The 26378-nt window shown below is 43.6% G+C and overlaps 1 long non-coding RNA gene across 2 annotated transcripts in view; it reads right to left on the reverse strand.

Moving 5' to 3' along the window:
• Positions 1-26378, reverse strand: part of LOC127333052 (uncharacterized) — an 85629-nt gene that overhangs the window by 56689 nt on the left and 2562 nt on the right. The window contains exons 2-3 of one of the 2 annotated variants that reach the window (XR_007870889.2): positions 20952-21164; positions 20645-20673 (exon numbers count right to left, since the gene is read on the reverse strand). This is a non-coding gene — a long non-coding RNA (uncharacterized lncRNA). Of the gene's footprint in view, positions 1-20644; positions 20674-20951; positions 21176-26378 lie in introns of both variants that reach the window. The other variant, XR_007870886.2, reaches the window with a different exon arrangement.

Raw genomic sequence — 26378 nt, forward strand, 5'->3', positions numbered from 1 at the left:
CTGGTTAATCATTGGACGAAGTTCACAAGGTACAGTCTGCATGTGAAAATTGATACAAATGTAAGAAGCAGGAAGACTAAAAACAAGACTTTACTATATGCCAATTCATGCTAAACCACTGAGAATACATACCTGTAACTCTGTGAAGGAGCTACTAGAAAGGTAGATAGAGCCATAGGAGGTGTTATATGCGGGGTATGTACATGGGCCCGCCATATTCCCGCAAGCTCGGCATCGGGATGGTGAAGGAAACATGGGAGGTACTACTGGTGCGTAGCGCTGAATGTAAGTGGAAGAATTAGGTTGTGTAAAGTGCATAGTTCAGAGCAATGCAAATGTTGACAAGCGAGTGCATAACACTATGTTACAACCTGAACAGTGAAAAATTAGTGTATGATGAATATAAGCATGCTAATTTGGTGTTTCCAAATTCCAAAAAGCATTAGACAGAGCCGGTGATAATATCAGACATAAATCATGGCATGTATATGTGGCTTAAGAAAATATACCCGAACCCTTGGATGGTTACCGCCCGGCTGGTCCTTGGACTTGAGCTTATATAAGCATCCGTAAGGTGGGGCTGACAGAACTTGGTGGCAGCCTCTGCAGATGCCTCATCAAGCAGCTTGCAATCCTTTTGACCAATGAAGGGTTAGCGGTTTCAGCATATGAAAATTGAAGAGCAACAGACATCAACGGTGATATATAAAATATATCTATGAGACAACGATGCATATAGTGCTGGATGTAAGTGTAAGAATAGGTGTGTGTGTTTCGAACTATTGGTAAGCATTAGACAAAGCCGGCAATAAACAGAGACAAAAATCAAATCATGTATGAGGATTAAGAAAATATACCTGCTTCTTGAAAAGGGTACCACCCAGTGGCCCGTGGCCTTGTGCTTGAGGAGGTTTTCGTAAGATGGTGGCGGCACCATCGTCTTCACAGCAGCCTCATCAGGATCATTTTTTATCCATTTGAGTAGAGGCACGGAAGTTTCATCCTGCATATGAATAGCAACAGAACTCATCATTGATATTTAATAAATCTATGAGATAGACTGATGCAAATAGTGCGGGTGTAAGTGGAAGAATAGGGTTGTGCATAGAGAACAGTCGACAACAATGCAAATGATTACAAAAGAAGCCAATGGAAGTCAACAGTTTATATACTGGATGAGACAGACTGAAAAGTGAAAAATTAGGGTATGATGATTGTAAGCAAACGCAGTGTTTCTGAACTTTTGGTAAGCATTAGACAAAGCCAACAGTAATTAAACAGATAATAATGAAATCATGTATGTGGATTAAGAAAATATACCAGATTCATTAAAAGGTCACCACCCAGCAGGCCCATGGCCTCGTGCTTGTAGAGGTTTTCGGAAGATGGTGCCGGCACCATCGTCCTCACAGCAGCCTCATTAGCCTCATTTTGCATCCACTTGAGTAAAGGCGCAGCAGTTTCAGCCTGCATAAGAATGGGAACAGATCTCAGCAGTGATATTGAATGACTCTGAGACAGACTGATGCATATAGTGCTGGATGTAAGTGGAAGGGTATGGCCGTGTATGGACAACAGTTCACAACAATGCAAGGGTGTGTTCGGTTCTGAAACAGCGTGGAATGGAATGGAATGGTTCCATTTCAGAGGAATGGAATGGTTAAATTTTTGTTCGGTTGGGATAAATGGAGAGCAGAAGAGATCGAGGTTAAACTAACCATTTGTCTCAAAATTGTAATTAACAATTGCAAATGACATTTTAATCTCAAAGTCGTAATTAACAGCGCCTAATGGTGCTCTTTTAATCTAAAAATCGTAATTAACATCATTTTTTGTTGGGTTAGGGGAACTGGAGTAGATGAACATTACTGTATGATGATTGTAAGCAAACGAATTTGGTGTTTCTAAACTTTTGGCTTCGAGATCTTATGGGTTTCAACTCTAGCCTACCCCAACTTGTTTGGGACTGAAAGGCTTGGTTGTTGTTGTTGTTGTTGTAAACTTTTGGCAAGCATAGAAAAACCGACAATAAACAGAGAAAAATCAAGGCATGTTTTGTGGATTAAGAAAATATACCATATTCATTAAAAGATCACCACCCGGTGGCGCGTGGCCTTGTGCTTGTAGAGGCATTTAGAAGATGGGGGTGGCATCAACATACTGGCAGCCTGATCAGCCGCAGTTTTGATCTTCCTTTTGAGTAAAGGCCCTAAAGTTTCAGTCTGCATATGAATAGCAAAACAAAAGGCAGACCTCAGCAGTGATATTGAATTACTGTATGAGATAGACTGATGCATATAGTGGATGCTCTTAGCCTTTTGCAGCGTGAACACTAGCTATGGACAGACAAAAAACTAGTTAACTCAGCTTTGTCTAGATATGAATGTACTACCACCATCCAAAAGCTTAAGCCTTATTTATTTTTGAGAAATCAAAACAAGCAAAGTTTGACCAAAATTTTAGAACATTCTATCAACAAATATAATACGTAGATACCATAGGAAAATATATTTTATTATCTATTTAATGATATTAATTTTGTATTTTGCATGTTGCGATTTTTGGTAAAAGCTTAGTCAAACATGGTATAGTTTGACTTTCTAAAAATAATATAAGCCCAAAGCTTTGGGATGGAGGCAGTAGTATCTAGAGCTAAAACACATCTAGATACATCCGTATCTACAGATAGTTGAGTTAATTAATTTGGATCTGAGGGAGTATCAGATTCAGACTACGTCATGGTAAGTTGGTTAAAAAAAATTACCCACAGGCGGTCCCTGCCCGGCTCGGCGATGGCATTTCGCTTCTTGTGCTTTGCAGATCGGGCCATGCTCCTCGGCAGGTGGGGCGCTATTCTCGTTCCCCATAGCCTCAGCACGGAACTTGGAGGTACCAACCTGATACAGAGAATATAGAGCATGGTGTCACAGAGGCTTTACGCACAAACACCTGAAGACATGTGCTACTTTAAGCATATTCCAGAACAGGAACAGATTGAGGATGCAGAGAGACACTTAAAAGGTAAAGAGTGGATAAGCAAACGGAGTACCTGCTTCGCGGGGCTGGGGACGCAGCTCAGGCTCAGCCAACTGCCCACATGCGTGGTGGCCTTATGCTCCATTGCCCCCACCGCCGAGGTCTTACCTTTCCTGTACAAGCTGATAAAAGATACAGTGAGGATCAGCAGAAACTACAAAGGTTGCAAATGTCGACAAATAAAGGAAGAACACCCCAATCCAAGCAAAGGTAGCCCCCGCCCCCACCCCCATCAATCACTCCCAGCTCGAGGGTGACCAGAAAGACACCCCTTCGCCCCGAAAAGGAAAGAGATGCGCAAGATATCGAGGAGAGGAAAAAAGAACCGATCTCGAGAAAGGAAAGAACATTACTAGTCCTACCTAATCCGCTTGGTCTAGATGCAGCTTGCCCCTCCAAGCTGGATGCCTGGACGGTGGAGGCGAAAGGAGGGGATCGAGCTAGCGGCTTGCATCCACCGGCAATCGGCACTCGATCGGGAGAGAAGGGGTGCTACATAAAGGGGAGGGGTAACATATTTTATTACACAGTGAACTTACTGATCTATAGTCATTACATGTCTCACTGAAACTAGGGCCCATAGCGTGGCACCCCAAATTCACTTGAAGCTGCCCGGCGGGACGCATTGGCGCGTCAAGAAACCCCCGAATTGTAGCGGGGAAATGAAACATTTCACAAAAATTCGAAATTCAAGCACACCGCCACGCGCCAAGCACGCGGCTGTTCCTTCCTCTTCCTCGGTTCCTCCTCCCCTATCCGAAAAAACCCCAAATCCCAAGCTCAAACCAAAAAAAAAAATCCCCTGGCCGCCATGCATGTCCTCGTTAACCCGCTGGAGATCGTTCCCGGACGATGCGGACCCCCCGCCCTGAGATCCAGAATTCCGTCCACCTCGAGGCACTGCGTGCTGTCTCGCAGCAGCGGCTTGAGGGCGCTGAAGAGGATGTTCCGCCGGAAAGTGCTCATGGCAACCGTGCAAGCTCACCGGCGTGCTGCATCCCGAGAGGAACTGGTCAAAGCTTTGCTATTCACCACACACAAAAAATTGCGGGCCAAGATCTGGTCAAAGCTTCGTCGATGGCTTGCCGCGAGAGGCTTGGAGTCCAGAGTCAATAAACTAGCTGCTCGAGGATCAAGGGCGGTTTACACGGATTCATATTAACTGACTCAAGTTTGTTAGTCTAGTTAACAAATGCATCTAGATACATCCATATCTAGACAGAATTGAGTCAATTAATATGAATCAGAGGGGAGTACCTGAAAGTGTTTCATGCTACCAACTAATGCGCTGGCAGGAATCGCTGTAGAAGTAATTGTGCTACTACTCATACGATGAACTGATTGTGTGGGTGTCGAATTTTGCAACGCGATCATCCACTGAATGCTTAATCTAGCGCCAAAGGCGTACAAATCATAACATACTACAGCACCGTAACATAAGAGTACGAATCATAAAGTAGCTCAACATTTTGCATCAGGGCTGGGTGGTCCTGAGACTACCGGGACGCCCCTGATGATCTCCGGGTGTGCATCCTCTTCAACGCAAAGCTGTGTACTCGGTCCACGGCCTCCTTCTGTAGGCTGGATAATCTCAGGTGCAGGACCTTCGTCTATGAGAGGCTCGTCATCAGTACCATCCACATGTGCATCAGGGCTGGGCGGTCTTGAGACTACCCGGACGCCCCTGATGATCTCCGGGCGTGCATCCACTTCAACGCAAAGCTGTGTACTCGGTCCACGGCCTCCTTCTGTAGGCTGGATAATCTCAGGTGCAGGACCTTCGTCTATGAAAGGCTCGTCATTAGTACCATCCACAGGTGCATCAAACTGAGATTCATCTTCAAATCTCCCATCAAACTGAGAGACCTCTTCAACTCTATGCTTCTGCAATTAGTACATCAACCGATTAGACAAACATCTAAGGGATGCAACCTGAACAAATGCCATTTTACATATTTACCTTCTCATCTGGCACAGCACATGTCCCAGAGCTGAAACCCGTTTCCTGAAGCAAGCGCTTTTTCTCTCCTTCCCGTCCATCCATCTGCAACAAGTTAAATTTGAGTACAGAACCTTGCACAGCAATGCAAACTATTGATTGAAACAGCGGCAGCATCAATATAAATAATTAACTACATATGCCAGTACACATACAGTGTGAGCAAGATCTGCTTCTCCTGCTAAAGGATCATTATATGGTTCACCATGCTAAACCCGCCTAACATATGTGCGGTCCATCCCAAAAATGTGTAAATGATCTGCCACTACAGGGTGAGGCCTCTTCTCACCATTCATACATGTGCAGCGCGGGCAATACACGTCCAGGTTGTGACCTTCATGAGCTCTAATAAACCCCATAAAGGGTTGAACACCATTTATATATGAAGGGGGACATAAGTGTCCATGCAGTATCCAAGTTCTGTCCATCTGTTTAATTATGAGATACAGTGGTTGGTGATTAATTTAAGGCGAAGTAGGAAATGTATATCCATCGAGTACAAAACTATACTACATGATTATGCATTTCAGCAATCATGTCGAGTACAAAACAAAAAATGCCCATCGACATTTTAGCAAACAGATCGTGTACAAAACTCTGCCATGGCATTTCAGCAAATTAACGGATCGAGTGCAGAACTGACTCTATATGCCCACGCAAATGAACAAATTGATCGATGACAAATCGAGCGGAAAACTATAAAGTGCCAATTAGTTTGAGCATACTGACGAATTTTTTTAGCAGCATCAAGAAAATATAAATTGTTAGGCCGTCTTGCCCGATACATGATTGAGCTAGAGATAGCAGCCCTACCGTGGATCAACTTGACCGCCGGTGCGTCTCGAGAAGAACGACGGGGAGGGGAAGCTTCTTCTTCGCACGGACGGGACGGGGAGGGGAAGCTCTTCGCACGGACGGGGATAAGTTGTGTAGGGGTGGGTGGGGGGTCATGCGGCCAGGCCGCCGGGGTGATAATTAAGGTCGGTAGGTGGCGTTTAATGGAGTTGCGTGTGTAATTTGCCGTGCACAAGATTGAGGAATAGGCGGTTCCCTTTGCCGCGCGCACAATTCAAACTATCCCGCCCATGTAGTTTAAATTCGCCATATTTTCGTTAAATCGACATAAAGTCATGTGAGTGGGGGAAAATTAGCAAAGTTGCTTGAAAAATAGTAAAACTCTGGAATTATCCTTTAAATATGCTCTACTTCGTGTGGAAATCGGGGTGTGGAAGCATGTTGAGCTGTTTTATTTGTACTTTCTTCATTAAAACTCCCATTTTATGCACTTTGGATGAAAAGAAATCATTTGTACATAAATTTTGACAACGCCATTTGCAAACACTAATTTTTTTACATGCCAAGATGCACCCATCCACCAAATATATATGGGGCAAAAGTTTATCACAATCTAGCAGATATGCACAATTAGTGAGGGACCCCTTTTGATTTTGTGCAATTTCCACTAATTAGGTAGAGAGAAGGGGTTAATTAATTAGGCCATGTTAGGGGTTATGTGTTTTAGATTAGGTTGTGTGGATTCAAATACAACTTCTTTATTTGTGTGCTATGATTAATCAAAACTAGATTGATCGATCACACACATTATTAGAGGCGCATGCCTTTGCGCACAAAGTGCATGTGTGTGTTGTTGGCCACCAATTAACGAGAGAGAGAGAGAGAGACAGAGAGAGAAAGAGGTAGAGAGAGATCTACATACGAGAGAGCGATTGAAATCCCCAAATTAAACACATATATATATGCATGGCACATTTAATTTAATTAGAGGACCGCGAGCTAAGGCACCCCTGGCCTGCTTGATGCACAATTAAGTGTCATTGGCCTATATATAGGGTTTAATTAGGGTTTAGGGTTTAGGGTTAGGAGGTTAGGGTTTAGCGTCTAGGGTCTAGGGTTTAATGTTTATGGTGTTTAGGGGTTTAGGGATTAGGGATTAGGGTTTATTTAATTAGGGTTTAAGGTTTATGGATCATCGATCGAGTGCGCACACACACATTATTAGAGGCACACGCGCCTTTGCGCATAAAGTGCATGTGTATATGTGTGTGTTTTTTTGGCCAACAATGATATATAGATGATCGAGAGAGAGAGAGATTGAAATCCCCAAGAATATGTTCGATCAAATATATATTAAAATATATGCACGAATGCATGCATGGTAGGCCATGCATGCACACTAATTATATATATATATTATGAGGAAACTTAATCAAATGTGTTTTCATTCGAGAGAACTTGTCAAAATTCAAGTTAATTAATTTATCATCGATAATTATATAATTAATTAATGAATCTCAGGGAGATGTTATACAACATATGATCGATATAGGCCATGTCGTATATATTAATTGGTGTTAATCTACCATTTAATTTGCTAGCTAGCTGCTATATATAGATCGAGCATGTTTTTATTAGATCGGGTTATAGCTAGCTAGTATAGTTTAGGGTTATGTGTTTTAATGAACTAGGGTTTGATTAGCTAGGGGTTAGTTATATATATGGTTTAGGGTTAATGCATGGCACATTTAATTTAACTAGAGGACCGCGAGCTAGGCACCCCTGGCCTGCTTGATGCACAATTAAGTGTCGTTGGCCTATATATAGGGTTTAATTAGGGTTTAGGGTTAGCTAGGGTTTAGGGTTTAGGGTTTAGTGTTTAGGGTGTTTAGCTAGGGTCTAGGGTTTAGTTTAGGGTGTTTAGGGTCTAGGGTTTAGGGTTTAATTAGTGTTTAGGGTGTTTAGGGTTTAGGGTTTAGGGTTTAATGTTTACGGTGTTTAGGGTCTAGGGTTTAGGGTTTAGTGTTTAGGGTGTTTAGGGTCTAGGGTTTAGTGTTTAGGGTGTTTAGGGTTTAGGGGAGTTTTAGGGTTGTTTAAGGTTTAGGGATCATCGATCGAGTGCACACACTAATTATATATATATTATGAGGAAACTTAATCAAATGTGTTTTCATTCTAGAGAACTTGTCAAAATTCAAGTTAATTAATTTATCATCGATAATTATATAATTAATTAATGAATCTCAGGGAGATGTTATACAACATATGATCGATATAGGCCATGTCGTATATATTAATTGGTGTTAATCTACCGTTTAATTTGCTAGCTAGCTGCTATATATAGATCGAGCATGTTTTTATTAGATCGGGTCATAGCTAGCTAGTACAGTTTAGGGTTATGTGTTTTAATTAAGTAGGGTTGATTAGCTAGGGTTAGTTATTACATATATATGGTTTAGGGTTAATGCATGGCACATTTAATTTAATTAGAGGACCGCGAGGCACCCCCTGGCCTGCTCGATGCACAATTAAGTGTCGTTGGCCTATACATAGGGTTTAATTAGGGTTTAGGGTTAGCTAGGGTTTAGGGTTAGGGTTAGGGTTAGGTTAGGGTTTAGGGTCTAGGGTGGTTTAGGGTCTAGGGTTTAGGGTTTAGGGTTAGCTAGGGTTTACGGTTAGCTAGGGTTTAGGGTTAGGGTTAGGGTTTAGGGTCTAGGGTTTAGGGTTTAGTGTTTAGGGTGTTTAGGGTTTAGGGATTAGGGATTATTAGGGATTAGGGATTTAAGGTTTTAGGGGTTGTTAAGTTTAAGGTTTAGGGATCATCGATCGAGTGCGCACACATATTATTAGAGGCACCCGCGCCTTTACGCATAAAGTGCATGCGTATATATGTGTGTTTTTTGGGCCACCAACGATATATAGATGATCGAGAGAGAGAGAGATCAAGACTGAAATCCCCAAGAATATATATGTTCAAATATACATTAAAATATATGCACGAATGCATTGTAGGCCATGCATGCACACTAATTATATATATATTATGAGGCAACTTAATCAAATGTGTTTTCATTCGAGAGAACTTGTCAAAATTCAAGTTAATTAATTTATCACGATAATTATATAATTAATTAATGAATCTCAGGGATATGTTATACAACATGATCGATATAGGCCATGTATATTTTAATTGGTGTTAATCTACGGTTTGCTAGCTAGCTGCTACATATAGAGCATGTTTTTATTAGATCGGGTTATAGCTAGCTAGTATAGTTTAGGGTTATGTGTTTTAATTAAGTAGGGTTGATTAGCTAGCTAGGGTTAGTTACATATATATGGTTTAGGGTTAATGCATGGCACATTTAATTTAATTAGAGGACCGCGAGGCACCCCCTGGCATGCTCGATGCACGTACAATTAAGTGTCGTTGGCCTATACGTAGGGTTTAATTAGGGTTTTAGGGGTTAGCTAGGGTTTAGGGTTAATTAGGGTTAGGTTTTAGGGTCTAGGGTTTAGGGTCTAGGGTTTAGGGTTTAGGGTTAGCTAGGGTTTACGGTTAGGGTTAGGGTTAGGGTTTAGGGTTTAGGGTTTAGTGTGTAGGGTGTTTAGGGTTTAGGGATTAGGGATTTAAGGTTTTAGGGGTTGTTTAAGGTTTAGGGATCATCGATCGAGTGCGCACACACATTATTAGAGGCACCCGCGCGCGCCTTTACGCATAAAGTGCATGCGTATATATGTGTGTTTTTTGGGCCACCAACGATATATAGATGATCGAGAGAGAGAGAGATCGAGATTGAAATCCCCAAGAATATATATGTTCAAATATACATTAAAATATATGCACGAATGCATTGTAGGCCGTGCATGCACACTAATTATATATATATATATATTATGAGGCAACTTAATCAAATGTGTTTTCATTCGAGAGAACTTGTCAAAATTCAAGTTAATTAATTTATCACGATAATTATATAATTAATTAATGAATGTCAGGGATATGTTATACAACATGATCGATATAGGCCATGTATATTTTAATTGGTGTTAATCTACGGTTTGCTAGCTAGCTAGCTGCTATATATAGAGCATGTTTTTATTAGATCGGGTTATATCTAGTATAGTTTAGGGTTATGTGTTTTAATTAAGTAGGGTTGATTAGCTAGGGTTAGTTACATATATATGGTTTAGGGTTAATGCATGGCGCATTTAATTAATTAAGTGTCGTTGGCCTATACATAGGGTCTAATTAGGGTTTAGGGTTAGCTAGGGCAGATGGTTAGGGTTAGGGTTGGGGTTAGGGTTTAGGGTCTAGGGTCTAGGGTTTAGTGTTTAGGGTGTTTAGGGTTTAGGGATTAGGGATTAGGGATTTAGGGTTTTAGGGTTGTTTAAGGTTTAGGGATCATCGATCTAGTGCGCACACACATTATTAGATCGAGGCACCCGCGCCTTTACGCATAAAGTGCATGCGTATATATGTGTGTTTTTTGGGCCACCAACGATATATAGATGATCGAGAGAGAGATTGAAATCCCCAAGAATATGTTCAAATATACATTAAAATATATGCACGAATGCATTGTAGGCCATGCATGCACACTAATTATATATATATATATATTATGAGGCAACTTAATCAAATGTGTTTTCATTCGAGAGAACTTGTCAAAATTCAAGTTAATTAATTTATCACGATAATTATATAATTAATTAATGAATCTCAGGGATATGTTATACAACATGATCGATATAGGCCATGTATATTTTAATTGGTGTTAATCTACGGTTTGCTAGCTAGCTGCTACATATAGAGCATGTTTTTATTAGATCGGGTTATAGCTAGCTAGTATAGTTTAGGGTTATGTGTTTTAATTAAGTAGGGTTGATTAGCTAGCTAGGGTTAGTTACATATATATGGTTTAGGGTTAATGCATGGCACATTTAATTTAATTAGAGGACCGCGAGGCACCCCCTGGCCTACTCGATGCACGTACAGTTAAGTGTCGTTGGATACATAGGGTTTAATTAGGGTTTTAGGGTTAGCTAGGGTTTAGGGTTAGGGTTAGGGTTAGGGTTAGGGTTAGGGTTTAGGGTCTAGGGTTTAGGGTCTAGGGTTTAGGGTTTAGGGTTAGCTAGGGTTTAGGGTTAGGGTTAGGGTTAGGGTTAGGGTTTAGGGTTTAGTGTTTAGGGTGTTTAGGGTTTAGGGATTAGGGATTATTAGGGATTAGGGATTTAAGGTTTTAGGGGTTGTTTAAGGTTTAGGGATCATCGATCGAGTGCGCACACACATTATTAGAGGCCCCGCGAGCGCCTTTACGCATAAAGTGCATGCGTATATATGTGTGTTTTTTGGGCCACCAACGATATATAGATGATCGAGAGAGAGAGATCGAGATTGAAATCCCCAAGAATATATATGTTCAAATATACATTAAAATATATGCACGAATGCATTGTAGGCCATGCATGCACACTAATTATATATATATTATGAGGCAACTTAATCAAATGTGTTTTCATTCGAGAGAACTTGTCAAAATTCAAGTTAATTAATTTATCATGATAATTATATAATTAATTAATGAATCTCAGGGATATGTTATACAACATGATCGATATAGGCCATGTATATTTTAATTGGCGTTAATCTACGGTTTGCTAGCTAGCTGCTATATATAGAGCATGTTTTTATTAGATCGGGTTATATCTAGTATAGTTTAGGGTTATGTGTTTTAATTAAGTAGGGTTGATTAGCTAGGGTTATTTACATATATATGGTTTAGGGTTAATGCATGGCGCATTTAATTAATTTAATTAGAGGACCGCGAGGCACCCCTGGGCTGCTCGATGCACAATTAAGTGTCGTTGGCCTAGACATAGGGTTTAATTAGGGTTTAGGGTTAGCTAGGGCAGATGGTTAGGGTTAGGGTTAGGGTTTAGGGTCTAGGGTCTAGGGTTTAGTGTTTAGGGTGTTTAGGGTTTAGGGATTAGGGATTAGGGATTTAGGGTTTTAGGGTTGTTTAAGGTTTAGGGATCATCGATCGAGTGCGCACACACATTATTAGATCGAGGCACCCGCGCCTTTACGCATAAAGTGCATGCGTATATATGTGTGTTTTTTGGGCCACCAACGATATATAGATGATCGAGAGAGAGATTGAAATCCCCAAGAATATGTTCAAATATACATTAAAATATATGCACGAATGCATTGTAGGCTATGCATGCACACTAATTATATATATATTATGAGGCAACTTAATCAAATGTGTTTTCATTCGAGAGAACTTGTCAAAATTCAAGTTAATTAATTTATCATCGATAATTATATAATTAATTAATGAATCTCAGGGAGATGTTATACAACATATGATCGATATAGGCCATGTCGTATATATTAATTGGTGTTAATCTACCGTTTAATTTGCTAGCTAGCTGCTATATATAGATCGAGCATGTTTTTATTAGATCGGGTTATAGCTAGCTAGTACAGTTTAGGGTTATGTGTTTTAATTAAGTTGGGTTGATCAGCTAGGGTTAGTTACATATATATGGTTTAGGGTTAATGCATGGCGCATTTAATTAATTTAATTAGAGGACCGCGAGGCACCCCTGGGCTGCTCGATGCACAATTAAGTGTCGTTGGCCTAGACATAGGGTTTAATTAGGGTTTAGGGTTAGCTAGGGCAGATGGTTAGGGTTAGGGTTAGGGTTTAGGGTCTAGGGTCTAGGGTTTAGTGTTTAGGGTGTTTAGGGTTTAGGGATTAGGGATTAGGGATTTAGGGTTTTAGGGTTGTTTAAGGTTTAGGGATCATCGATCGAGTGCGCACACACATTATTAGATCGAGGCACCCGCGCCTTTACGCATAAAGTGCATGCGTATATATGTGTGTTTTTGGGCCACCAACGATATATAGATGATCGAGAGAGAGATTGAAATCCCCAAGAATATGTTCAAATATACATTAAAATATATGCACGAATGCATTGTAGGCCATGCATGCACACTAATTATATATATATATATATATATTATGAGGCAACTTAATCAAATGTGTTTTCATTCGAGAGAACTTGTCAAAATTCAAGTTAATTAATTTATCACGATAATTATATAATTAATTAATGAATCTCAGGGATATGTTATACAACATGATCGATATAGGCCATGTATATTTTAATTGGTGTTAATCTACGGTTTGCTAGCTAGCTGCTATATATAGAGCATGTTTTTATTAGATCGGGTTATAGCTAGCTAGTATAGTTTAGGGTTATGTGTTTTAATTAAGTAGGGTTGATTAGCTAGGGTTAGTTACATATATATGGTTTAGGGTTAATGCATGGCACATTTAATTTAATTAGAGGACCGCGAGGCACCCCTGGCCTGCTCGATGCACAATTAAAGTGTCGTTGGCCTATACATAGGGTTTAATTAGGGTTTAGGGTTAGCTAGGGTTTAGGGTTAGGGTTAGGGTTAGGGTTAGGGTTTAGGGTCTAGGGTTTAGGGTTTAGTGTTTAGGGTGTTTAGGTTTAGGGATTAGGGATTAGAGATTTAAGGTTTTAGGGTTGTTTAAGGTTTAGGGATCATCGATCGAGTGCGCACACACATTATTAGAGGCACCCGCGCCTTTACGCATAAATTGCATGCATATATATGTCTGTTTTTTTGGCCACCAACGATATATAGATGATCGAGAGAGAGAGATTGAAATCCCCAAGAATATGTTCAAATATACATTAAAATATATGCACGAATGCATGGTAGGCCATGCATGCACACTAATTATATATATATATTATGAGGCAACTTAATCAAATGTGTTTTCATTCGAGAGAACTTGTCAAAATTAGAGTTAATTAATTTATCATGATAATTATATAATTAATTAATGAATCTCAGGGATATGTTATACAACATGATCGATATAGGCCATGTATATATTAATTGGTGTTAATCTAAGGTTTGCTAGCTAGTCGCTATATATAGAGCATGTTTTTATTAGATCGGGTTATAGCTAGTATACTTTAGGGTTATGTGTTTTCATTAAGTAGGGTTGATTAGCTATGGTTAGTTACATATATATGGTTTAGGGTTAATGCATGGCACATTTAATTTAATTAGAGGACCGCGAGGCACCCCTGGCCTGCTTGATGCACAATTAAGTGTCGTTGGCCTATATATAGGGTTTAATTAGGGTTTAGGGTTAGGGTTAGGGTTTAGGGTATAGGGTTTAGTGTTTAGGGTGTTTAGGGTTTAGGGATTAGGGATTAGGGTTTCAGGGTGGTTGTATAAGGTTTAGGGATCATCGATCGAGTGCGCACACACATTATTAGAGGCACCCGCGCCTATGCGCATAAAGTGCATGCGTATAGTTTAGGGTTATTTGTTTTAATTAAGTTGGGTTTGATCAGCTAGGGTTAGTTACATATATATGGTTTAGGGTTAATGCATGGCACATTTCATATAGTTTAAATCTCAAGAATGTTTATACATGATAGGCCATATGTGCAAAGGAATTTTTTTCCCTGTGAACTTGTCAAAATTCAAGTTTATCAGTGCCAATGGAAACTAGTCCAAAAAATTACATAGAGGACCAAAAGTACTAGACAATAACTAATAGAACCTGCAACTTTACAAAAAGGACCCCAAAACATATAGAAGAAAATCAATCGAGTCCTTCTCGACCGCACATCAGATCTCTGCTCCGCATCCTTTCCAGCAACTCCGTCGCCGGGGACGCACCACTTGGGACGGTGTCGCCGGTAGTCGCCAGGACGAAGGAGAAGAAGGGCCTCAGCAACGGCATATTGGCTCTGAGAAGGGCCGCTGAAAGGCCAAGATGTGCACGGGCAAGACGGATGACGCCGTCGTATGCCCCGAGCTTGTGAACTTTAGCAGCTTGACTTCCCCATTGACCAGATCTGAAGCACTGACCAAAGCAAGCCTCACCGTTAGCGCCATCACATTGATGGCACCAGATCGGGGTTTGGCCGGCAAGATCCGCCAGATTCACCATAGGCCGATCTGAAGCCGATGACGAGATCCCCGACTCCATTGCGCCATTACTCGCTCATGGGAAACACTTGGATCTAAGCTTACAACAACACTAACTCCCTCGGATCCAAATTAGCTGACTCAACTTTGCTTATCTAAATATGGATGTATCCACACATGTTTTTACTCTAGATACATACACGTCTAAGGAAAGTTGAATCAATTAATTTAGTTCGGAGGGTGTACAATATACAGAGAGAAGTCGGCCTCGTCTCCGGCCGGCGAGGCCGCCGGAGAGAAGGGGGAGAGGAGCCGGGGGAGTGGGAGAGACTCGAGAGAGAAAGAGAAGAGGAAGAAATGAGAGCTCCCTGGGGAAGAACATTATTTTTGTCGTTCTGCTCGTAGCTTGAAACTGAAAATTTCGGCCGCGCGCCAAATCATCCCGCCGCATCCATTCGAAAATCCCGTGACCAGTTTTACCCTTTTAACCCTGGTCCGGAAGCTACAACCCACCGACCATGGAGGGCTCATTCGGTAACAATGAAATATCTTGCCTAGATCCCGAACCCTCCCCACAGGCCCACACCCACCCACCAACCATTCGCCCCATTAGCTCAAAAATACTCTCACACGCCAAAGCTCTGACTCTCTACAGTACTAGATCTGCTTCGCCGCCGGCATACTCCTCCACGGCGTAGCCTTGATCGTGTTGGCTGTCCACCCACCTGATCCGCTCCCCCGCCGCCCTCGTCACCGGGATCTGCTTCACCGCCGACCTCGCCACCGACGGATCTGCTTCACCGCCGACCTCGCCACCGACGGATCTGCTTCACCGCCGACCTCGCCACCGACTACCTCGGTGCAGCGGCTGTATCAACTTCACCGAATCCCTTGCCAGCCAACCAGATCTGCTTCACTAACGCCCGCTTCTACTGAAATAGGGTCGATTCATCGTCTCCCGTGTTCGCCGCCGCTGGAATGCAAGTTGCCGCCCCCGTCCACCCCGCCGCAGCTTGATTAGTACGCTGGCCCGTTAGATCGCGGTGTTTCTTTAGCCATGTTTTGTGTAGTTATTTGCAGATCTCATATGCCGTTAACTTTCTTGATGTGTTGCTTCGGATGAAGTTTGTTTAAATATTGTACAGTACAAAAGCATTATCCGGTCGCTACCATCCTGTTCATTCTACTGACACCTGTGTGCATCCACATATTTATAGCCTTATACCCATTCATTTGCTGCCTACTGTTTTTGTACTGCATGCTATTGTCGCACTGCTTTTATAATCATGCTATGGGCATTTCCAATCTGCTTGTTCTTATACCACGTCATTAGCTCACCGCTAGCTGCTAGTTGTTTTCTCGTGTCTGCTATTCTCACACTGCTTTTATAATCATGCTATGTGCATTTCCAATCTGCTTGCTCTTATACCTCATCTTTAGCTTATATAGTTATTGCTGCGTGCATGTCTGGTCTTTGTATTATCGTAGACTGACTTGTCAATGTTATTTTTCCTAGGGATTGATCATGCGAACCACTTATTAGAACATCCAACATTAACAGCGGGGACGCTAGGGAAGGTTGGAATCTGAGTTCTTGGTTGGTAATTTTGGCGGTTACTTCGTTATTATCTATAACCTATATGCATTGTTCCTTATGCAAGAGATTAACACTTGGAACCCTGCCATAGCAATGCCATTCATGCTTTACTATGTTTCTGCCTATTTGATATGCTTGTCTTGGAGAAACTGCGAAGGTGATTTGAACCTGACATTTGGTTATTCTTAATGCCAGTTTACTTTATGTGGAAAACCTTGGCATTACCCTACTCTAAATCTGAATGTCTGAAATTCGTATCTCATGCAAAGCAACATCTAGTTGGTTTTAATCTGATATCTGGTAAATATTGGCTTATTCATTTGGCAGCTCAAGTTTTTTGTTATTTGAAACCAGCTGACTTGGTCTTAAATGTGATATCTAAACACAGATTAAGGACAATGGAGCAGTAGGATTAGCATTTCACTTGATGGCTGAACCTAAAATGACAGGCATGTTGACCACGACTAGTGCACGCAAGAGAAGGACCTGCAGCGAGCCAGTATGTGCTTAGTACATGCATCTTATCTTATCTTGTGCTTATTTCTGCTACATGCTGTTATCTGATCTCTACATTGCGTAATACATGTTTGAATAGTTAATTGTTGTAACTATGTTTGAATGTTACCAGAATGCAGTTTTAATGAAGCAGTCATCATTAGAAGATAGTCGCCAAAAAAGGATCTGTAGCGACCCTGTGCAACATTATGATGTAAGTTTGTGCTTAGTACAAGTTCCATACATTGTCTTATTTATGCAACTTGTTATTATCTTATATCTACATTGCATAATAAATGTTTGCATAGTTCATCGTTTAACTCTTTTTGCATTATTATAATGCAGTTGTGATGAAGCAATCTTCATTAGAAGTGAGGCCCACAAAAAGTTCTGATATTTCTTCTGATGCATCTTCTCATAGCCGTCAACCTAGACCATTGCTTTCATCAAACGGTAAATATCTCAAGGCTGTACTTTATAAAAGACATGGTATTGCTGCTTTAAGATCTGTAGCTGATATGTTGACAAAGAGTACACAAGATTCAATCAAGGCGATTGCCAAATGTCAACGTGTTATTGATGATGCTAATAGAAGTCCTCAATGATTCTATGTAATTTTTTTGTTTAGGCACATTAATTGCCTTGTAATTTTCCTACCTGTTTTATTTGTGTATGTAATTGTGTGTATCATTGATATCAGATTTTAGGCTCATGAAATGTAATGCAAGTTGACTAGTCAAACAAGTAGGGCACTACAACAGATTGGGCCGGCCCACTTACAATAGTGTGGGACCCACTTTCATTTTGGGCCAGCCCACTTCTTTAGTAGGCCGGCCCGGTTACACGATAGTGGGATCCACATGCTTATTGGGCCGGCCCAATATCTTGTTGGGCCAGCCTATTTGCTATATGGTGGTCCCACATGGTAAATGGGCCGGCCCTTTAACAGAAGGTGGGACCGACTGTGTTTTTGGCCCTACCACTATCTTGTTGGGCCGGCCCACTTGCTATATGGTGGACCCCACATACTAAATGGGCCGGCCTTTTAACTGGAAAGTGGGACCCACCTGTGTTTTTGGCCCGGCCCACTATCTTGTTGGGCCGGCCCACTTGTTATATGGTGGACCCCACATACTAAATGGGCCGGCCTTTTAACAGGAAGGTGGGACCCACCTGTGCTTTTGGCCCGGCCCACTATCTTGTTGGGCCGGCCCACTTGCTATATGGTGGACCCCACACACCAAATGGGCCGGCCCTTTAACAGGAAAGTGGGACCCACCTGTGTTTTTGGCCCGGCCCACTATCTTGTTGGGCCGGCCCACTTTCTATATGGTGGACCCCACATACTAAATGGGCCGACCCTTTAACTGGAAAGTGGGACCCACCTGTGTTTTTGGCCCGGCCCACTTGCTATATGGTGGACCCCACACACTAAATGGGCCGGCCCTTTAACAGGAAAGTGGGACCCACCTGTGTTTTGGCCCGGCCCACTTGCTTCTTGGGCCGGCCCAGTTGCTGTAAGGTGGACCCCACATGTTAAATGGGCCGGCCCATTTAAGTTTTGACCAGTCAACCTTAGAGGTTAGGCCCGGCCCACGTAACTAATGGACCAGCCCAGCTATATAGTTGACCGGTCAAACGATGTCAGCTGGCCCGGCCCGCTTAAGACGTGGCAGGCCTCGTGTGGGCCTACCATCTACCACGGGGTTTCAGCCGGTTAACGCCGTTAACTGCCAGCTAACGGCGTCTGCCACATGTCAGTTTGCATGACGTCAACAGTCAACGGGCTCCCGGAAACACTTGGGCAACGGTCCGATTTTCCGTGGCGGAAGGGCGCCCAAGCGCGACGGACCGAAAAAATCGTCGTAGGACTTTGCCTGACGCAGTTTCCACAACAGAACCCATATCGTCGGGTTAGGTCCATAGGCGACGAAAAATACCCCTTAGCGGACGATTTTGAGACGTTGTCTATCAGAACTTTTCTTGTAGTGTGTAGTGCCGTGGTACCCTCTAACACTTCCAGCCATTATATATGAGAAGGGGCTTTGCCAAAGTTTTAAATAGCCAACAAATATTTTGAAAGCTAAAATGGAACTAATGAGTTATATAGATTGAGTAAAAATTTACGGCAAATACCGATACACCAGTCTAGATTGTGATTACAAGCCAGTTCTAGGGGGCTTAAGATGGGACATGCCATGGGTTGTACATACTGAATACTTTTGACAAACGGCTTCACTACAATAATCTTCAGAAAAATACAAGTAAAATATATTATACCTATTGGATTTTTTTTAGTAAAACATGCCTCTTGCAAATAATACCAACAAATCTGAAAAGGAACAAAACAAATGAAATAGTGTTTTAAGGAATATCAGGGACCTGTGGCATTTCCATAATATTTGAAGTTACAGGCTGTGTTTTACTCGTTTCACAGGCTCATTGTTAATTTTCTTTTGACTATGCGACATCCTAACATTTTGACCATTGAACTGCAGCCAGTAAATCAGTAATGGATGTTGAAGCTTTAGCCACACCATCTCCTCGCTTATCAATGGTGAATAAATCACCAAACTCTGAAACTACTTACTTGGTGTTGATGGTGTAATTTGGCTAGCTGATTTGTATGAACGGCCAAATTAATTTAAATGCGCGAGGTTAGATTATTGATTGACATATATATTTCAACCTGTGTAGTTTAAAATACAGGTTTGATTCAGTAAGATTCTGCAGCGATGGCCGGACAGTTATATGAAGTTTTCGTTGACAGGGTCTACGAAGGACAAGTCCTGGACATTTTCTGAGATAATACGCTCCGATAAAATAGGATTGCTAAATCTCCTCGGAAGCCAGGCTGAGATGCGTATGTTGCAGGTTATCAAGTAACAAAGGAAGGTATATACGTACCAGAATTTATATCATGGATTCGGTGCCCAAGCGGAGATCAAAACCTGTACGATACCAGAAAAGCTAAGCTAATATATGTACGCACCTTTGTTACGAGCTGGCCGAATCAAAGAAGTAGAGATATAGATTTACTGGGCTTGTTAAACATTGCGTGTCCTACTTGATTTGTTTGCCAAAGACCGAGGCATACCCTATATAAATACGGGTACATGGCCGATTGAAAAGCCCGACAATCGATCTATACAAAAAATACATTTATCTTTTCCGTACTGTTGCTTTTTATTGTTTTTCTCCGCCATGCCCTAGCAGCCCTAGGGTTTGGTTCATCTTTGCCGTTTTACGCTGAAAAGCGGTCGTATCTCCTCTTCGAAATAGAGGACCTTTGTTGCTTTGCCGGAAAAGCAATCGTTCGTCGTCGCGAAAGTACGACGGTTATCCTGGGTTTGCGCGGCAGTTTTGCGTGCCAACACTTGGTCCATTAGCTTTCTACAAAACTGGAGATGACCACTAAAGTATTCAAACAAGAAGGGATTAAAAGAATTTTATATATAAGAGTGGAGAAACAGATCATAGACCTTCTTTTTCATCGGTTTTCCAAAAAGTTCCCAATAACTAAGGTATTGATTTTATTTCTAAACATGCGCACTAATTTTTAAATGCTAGGAAATGCAGCAGCTCTGCAATGGGGTGTTGACATCAATCTCATAATCAAAACACTAAGTTGCATACACAGAAGCACTAAGATCAATGAGTATAGGACTACATAACACACGGAATCAACAGAAAATGCAGTATCTCGATAGAAGGAAGAAAGCTATACCATGGTAGTCCAATGACACGCTCATGCATCTGCAATGATGTAAAACCCAGTTCAGTGGCTGGAGTGTAGCCTTGACTTCTTCGATTTGTAAATTTAGAGTTGAGAGGTAACTGGAATGCAAGACGTAAGATGCATTCTAATATAGGTGCAAGCAACGAAGGAACATGTTGGTCAATCTTTTCTCTTGGTAATGCCATATCGCGAATGTGTGGTGCAAGACAGAATGCGAGAAGCAGAAAAGGTGAACTCCAAGTTGATGGAATTTACATCGGTAGGAGTATCCACAAAGCGAGAAATTGTAGTTTACCTCAGAATTGGGGCGATGTATTTCATCAATGTGTTTCACCAGTAACGCAGCAGGTTCTTGCAAGATAGTTTGATGAGCAAATCGAGTACACCGCAACAGGAGCAAGGGAATGTATAAGTCATGTATCCAAATGTTGTCAAGACCATCCAATGCAAATACTTCTTCCCAAAATATATTAGACGAGTAATCTCCATGTCACCATTCTTTGTTGTCCTGAAATCATACTTCAAATAAACAAGCAGATATATTAAGAGTAATTGTTGCTGTCAAAACCCACCGGCGGGCAGCGACGGGCAACACCGTAGAGCCGGGAACAACCTAGGGCTGCGGCTGGCCGAGGTCCCTCCGAGCGACGGCCCGCAAAGCCTCTGGTACACACGTCCGATGCTGATGCAAGGGCGTGCCACCTGACCTATACCTGGTCAGGAAGGTGATGGAGATGCCTCGCTTAGTTTCCTGCATGGCATACACGTAAACATTAAATACGAGCCTCGATCGGCTCTCAGGTTATCCTGTGAATCGGCTCAAGGAGCCGATCCACCCATGATTCGTACGAGGTGCACGAATATATGGTGGTCCTGCTTGATCAAGATAAAGCTAATGAGATCTACGACGATTTAGGGTTTTCACCGCATAGTCGGATCATCCTACTCAGGATTGGGCCTCGCGGCCACGCACGGTGATCGTAAGCCGATCCTAGACAAGGCCTAAAAACCAACACGAGGTTGATCCCCGGAACATCCTGTCTAGGACTAGCAAACGACACCCTACGTGCCGCTGGATCCTCCCGCCCTTTGTAAGGCCTAACTATTGCAGATATTAAACTAATCCTTGATGAACAAGGAGCAACCGTAACGGATCGGATCTACTAAATAATGATCAAGCGGGGTGCCGCCCCTACACCTAAGATAGGTGTAAGGGCGGCTAGATATGCAAGGGTTGCACTACGATAGCATGTTACACGAAGAACTATTCTAACCCTAACACATCTATGATAACTACGTTGCTCGCCATCAAAAAGGCTTCAGTACGAGCAACGCATGAACAACATAAAGCTTGTGCTGCCTAGATCGCAAGATGCGATCTAGGCAGCATGTTGCTTACCGGTAGAAACCCTCGAGACGAAGGAGTTGGCGATGCGCCGAGATTGATTTTGTTGGTTGAACGTTGGTTGTTGTTTATTCCATAAACCCTAGATACATATTTATAGTCCAGGGGACTTTCTAACGTGGGAATAATCCCCACCGTGCACGATACAAACTCTAACTTTTACTCTAAGATACAATCTACCATAATTAAAGATACACGTGCAATCTAGCCCAAACTCTTCGTGCAAGGCCGCTTCAGAGATCTTCCACGTGTAACCTTCCAAGCACATCTCCCTTACGGCCCACTTCCTGATTTGGCCAAAATCTGGTGATAACACATGCCCCCTGGTTTTGGCAATGATAATTCCAAAACCACTCTATGTTTCCTTCGAAGGGTCATGTCTTGGCAGAGCAGACCTGTTGCAGCATCCTTCATCATGATGTCCTGTCTTTTCAACTTCTCTGCAAAATTCGATAGCTTTAGCATCACCTCCTCGGAAACTGCAATAGCATTAAATTTCCACCAGATTTCTCATTATTTATCCGTGCCGATCGATTAGCCCTCTTCATCCCCTTCCTCTGTTCTAGCTATCGGCACCAAAAAACCCTCTTCCCCCTCAGCCATGTCGTCTTCTTCCTCCTCTTCCGTCTCTCTCCAATCCTCTTCCTCAAGCGAGTTGGTTCCAGAGCATGACCAGATGGAGGCGTACAACCGCCGGGCTCCCAAACATTGGGACAAGCGGGAGTGGGACTTCGACTTTGTGCCGGAGGGTGAGGACCTCGTCTGGTCAGATGGGGCCATGCCCCTAACCGACGGGGAAGATGACCTCCGGTACCTGGTTGACGGAGCACTGGAGGCGGAGAGCGATGACGACGACCCTCCCTTCCGGGGCAAATTCACCTCCGTCACCAAAGAAGAAGAGGACGACGAAGAAGAAGACGTCTCCTCTGACCCGAAGAAGGAACAGGAGGACGACACCTCCTCCGACGAACCACCACCAAAGCGTATCCGGGGCTGGGCTTGGTCAGACAAGGACGATGATGATGACGAGGAGGAGGCCTCTGCTGAAGGTCACAGTAGCAGCAACGAAGACCTCGCCGACAGCAGCAATGGCGGCAGCTACCTCAGCGATGGCACCGACAGCAACAGCCCTTAGAGTAGGGATTTGCTAGCATAGGGTTGGCAGTAGTAATCCGTTCCCTTTTGTTGAACAATCGGCTTCTCCTTGTAAGAAATTTTATTATCAATGAAAACTTCTTTTGACTTTGCCGATGCCCTGTATGCTGATTCAGCCGATTCTCCCTCATCTGACTTTGTCGACCGTTAGCCCAATCAATATCCAATGACTGATGGCAACGCATCGGTCTCTCACGATATTCTGCGAGACAGGTCAATTCAATCATCCCTCCAAATTAGCCAGTCTTACCGATGATGATAGCACTACCGATCGCAGTAAGCCGTGGGTTTAGTCTTGAGCAGGTGTCTTTACAAAGACCCTGGAACTGTCGCTGAATCAGCTTGGATGCTAAAGCTGATACCTCTGTAGCAAAAGCACCCCTTTTCAGAACAGTTGCGATGTAGAGCCAGCCGATTCCAATCAAATTTGCTCTCCAGAGCCAAGAAACTTTCAGGCGAGTTGCCCCCCAAACCTCACCCAAGGCGAGAATAGTGATGAATCAACCAAACACGTTACCATTGGCTTCCAAGTTATTAATATGGAACCAGCCGATTTCAACGAAATCGGCTCTCCACAACAAAGATATCTAAGGGCAAGCTGCCCCCCGAGCCTCAATCAAGGCGAGAATACCGGCATGGATGCACAGATCAAACAAAAAGGCTCTGACCTTAGGTAATCTGGTAATCCGAGATAGCCACCATGAAGAATCAGCCAGACTTGCCCCCATCGATCAGTTTCCTTCCACTGGGCGCCGATGTTGTAGATGAAACACCAACAACTTGACTGACGCAAAGGGTTGACCATCTTGGCGACAATGTGAGCCCTGAGCACATAGCCGGTAGGTCTTGGTCTTGTGTAACTGTACTAGAGTCGATGGCTGCGCATCGGCTGTATGTTGTTATGAAATTTTTTTTTTACTGGCCGATTTTTCCTAATCGGCCCCAATGTTCCACTGCACACATGTTTACACATGTTTATCTGCACATGTTCATCTGACTATATGCCCCCCGAGCCGAATCTGCCAGGTGACTGCAGATATCGGCTTTGTGGTTAGCCAGGGCACTGTACTTGTACGTCGGCTCCGCGAGGATTCGTGCTGACTTTCATCCGCCGACGTGGCCGCTGCCCAGTAGATCGATGTTGAACACAAGCAGATCATGTGGTGAAGATAATTTTGGCCGATTGCTGGAATCGGCCTCCGTATCGATTGAAGCGCTGACTGAAGGTTCTGTAATGCTCCTCCATAATTTTTGGGGCCGATCACAAGGATCAGCCTTGCCCCGTTTGCTCATCGGTTTGTTCCTGCTACTCGATCAGGCTGGTGGATAAAACCAGCCCAATCTCTGACCTTATCATGTTGATGCGCTTGCTGTCGTCCACCTTGAGTGCATCGTGTAATCGTGGAGCACTAAGCTCCGTCGGAAGGACGAGCACCATGTTCGTACCAGCCGATGTTTCATCATCGGCTTTCCTTTGCTTGGGACGCCACTCCATTTTCCGTGGACGACCCTCTTCGTCCAGGGTTCGCTGAACTTTCGCAGCCAGATCAGGCCGTGCCTTCCTTAACGTATGCAAGTATAACCTTTCGGCTTCCTCCAGGCCGCGCAATCGCTGAACCCTGCGCTTTTGGGAACGGCTGAGTCCATCAGGGCACCACCTTGGACGGTGGTACCTATCTTCTTCTTCTTCTTGTCCCTCGTCTTCAGAATCCTCGAGATCTTCCCATCGAGGGGACTCAGCACGTTTTCTTTGTGGCGGGAGAGGCCCTAAGCGCTTGAACACGGACACGTTGGCTGCCTCCTTCTTCTTCTGGTTGCATTCTGGGCAATTGCCGATTGTGGGCAATCGGCTCATTCCTGAATCCCAGCGAGTGTACGAAGAAGGGGCAGTCCCGATACTGTCGTTGTCATCTTGCTCCCTTGATTTTTCTTTGGCACGGCGCTCGTGCTCCTCCTCATCGCGATCATGCCGACGATATCTTCTGGCTTCTCTAGCCAGACGATCTCTTTCATCATCATCGCTGGATCGTCGGCGTTGGTCATACTGACTCACATATTTGTTGAGGAGGTGATCAGAGAGGGGTCGCTGATATCCTATGTTCTTCACTTCTCCCTCTGTGACGTAGCGCTTGCCATCATGACGGAGCCGATCGCGTGGAGCGGCCTCCTCTGTGTCCTTGCTACGAGAGCAGCTGCCCTCGTCTCCATCTTTGCCAGAGTGGTGCCCAGGTCCTACCATGTTGATGCTGAACGAGGATCCTGGCTGGCAACCTTCAGGGTAAGTGCATTCCACCATGTTAACGGCGGGGAAGGGCTGGGTGTCGACCTTCATGGCGTACTGGTTGAAAATCAGACGCCCTTTTTCTATCGCCGCTTGGATGTGCTGACGCCACACCCTGCAGTCGTTGGTGGCATGGGAGAGCGAGTTATGCCATTTGCAGTGTGGCTTTCCGTTCAGCTCTTGTACCGTGGGGAATTTGAGACCTTCAGGAATCGTCAACTGCTTCTCCTTGAGCAGGAGGTCGAAGATTTGCTCAGTTTTGGTCACGTCAAAATCAAACCCCCTGGGCGGGCCTAGTGGCTTTACCCACTTGCAGGACACGGGGGTTCCCCCCCGAGTCCATTCAGCCGCTGCTACCTCTTGATCTCCCGCAGAAACTTTGTCTTCCTCTGCCTCGACCAGGACTACTGCACGCTTGAATTTGTCCTGGTACAGGTCCGGGTGGCGCTGTTCATATGCCGATAGTTTCTGAACCATGTGCGCCAGTGAGGGGTAGTCTGCTTGGGAGGCCATGTCCTTGAGCGGTGTTGCAAGGCCCGCTACTGCCAACTCGACTACTTCCTTTTCAGTCACACGAACCGAATAACATCGGTTCCTAAGAGTCCTGAAGCGCTGGATGTATTCTGTCACAGTTTCCCCACGCTTCTGACGTATTTGTGCTAGATCGGCAAGGCCAGACTCGGAAACCTCTGAGTGGTACTGCATATGGAACTGTTCTTCCAACAGCTTCCAAGTCCGGATCGAGTCTGGTGGCAACGAGGTGTACCACCCGAAAGCCGATCCCGTGAGGGACTGTGAGAAGAACCTCACGTGTAGCGAATCCGGCACTGAGGCCGTTCCTAGCTGTGCCAAATATCGGCCCACGTGCTCGATGGAGCTGG

This window comes from Lolium perenne, chromosome 2, assembly GCF_019359855.2.
Source record: "Lolium perenne isolate Kyuss_39 chromosome 2, Kyuss_2.0, whole genome shotgun sequence".
NCBI lineage: Eukaryota > Viridiplantae > Streptophyta > Magnoliopsida > Poales > Poaceae > Lolium > Lolium perenne.